Genomic DNA, 1,333 nt, shown 5'->3' on the forward strand with positions numbered 1-1,333 from the left:
TTTTCCAGGTGTTGTGTGTCTCAGTTCCCCTGGCTAGTAAAAGGGATTCCCTTCCCCCTTGCACTTCGCAGGTCAGACAATGCCTCGCCCTGCTTCCGCTCTCGCTGGTCGGGCTGCAGCAGCTGACCAGCACCGATTGTCCGGCACTCCCTAGTGAGATGACCCCAGTACCTCAGTTGAAAATGCAGAAATCACCGGTCTTCTGTGTCACTCGCGCTGGGAGTTGGAGACTGGAGCTGTTCCTATTCGGCCATCTTGCTCCGCCCCTAAATATAAACTTCTCAAACTGTATTTTACTTAGAAAAATGTTTTTCATCAAAATAACTTATGAACATAATTTTCAGAGTTAAATAAATCTAAAGATATAATAATTAGTCTCTCTCTAGATCCCCCCACCTCCAGGCCTGTTCCTCTATGATAACCATTTTTAACTTCTTAAGTTATTTCTTTTGGTATTTAACTCTATTTTTCTGAAATATTCTATATAGCCTTCTCTTTCCATTTGCTAATTTCAGACAAGTCTATTATTCTTTCCCTACACCCACATCTCAGGGATTACTAGATGGAACATATTAGCATTGCCAATATTTGAATATTTATGACCTTCAAAAATGGTAATGTTCTATTGTTAAATTTAATGATTATTGTTTAATATTTTCTTTTGCTTAAATTTTTCGTTGTGTCATTCACATTTATACATTGATAATCCTATTACTTTGTAAAACATTTTTGGAAAATTTTAACATCATGAAAATAGCTATATTATCTATTAGTTTCATCATTTCCTTTTCTGAAGACCACACTCTTGGAGCTCCTGCTCCAATCTGGATTAACATAAGACTCTTAATCTAATAATTATTTTTTTCTTCATTTTTTTCTTGTACACTTTAGTTTTTTTTTTTTTAAGACTGCACAGTAAGTACTTCTTTTTCTGCCTTTGCATTTCCGAATTCCTTTTATTCTACTCCTATTTGAATGGTAATTTGGCTAGGTATAGAATAATTTTCAGGATTTTTGAGGTATTTATCCTTTTTTCTGGTTTCTAAATTTCCTTCTGATAAATTCCAGCTCATTTTTATTCCTGATGTCAGATGAATGTTTTTTGCCCTTCTGGAAGCTTAACTTTTTTTCCCTTTATGTCTGGAGTTTTGAAATTTCATAACAATGTATTTTGGAACAGATTGTTATTTTCATTCATTATTCTGGGCAATTACTTTGTCATTTAAGTAGAGACTCATGTCTTTGATTTCTTGAATTATTTCTTTGATTATATATATATATATATATTCCCATTTCTTTGTAATTGTACCTTTTAGTGTATCCCCAGGGGTGA

The sequence above is a fragment of the Rhinopithecus bieti genome, unplaced genomic scaffold (assembly GCF_001698545.2).
Source record: "Rhinopithecus bieti isolate Rb0 unplaced genomic scaffold, ASM169854v2 scaffold_18620, whole genome shotgun sequence".
Taxonomy (NCBI): domain Eukaryota; kingdom Metazoa; phylum Chordata; class Mammalia; order Primates; family Cercopithecidae; genus Rhinopithecus; species Rhinopithecus bieti.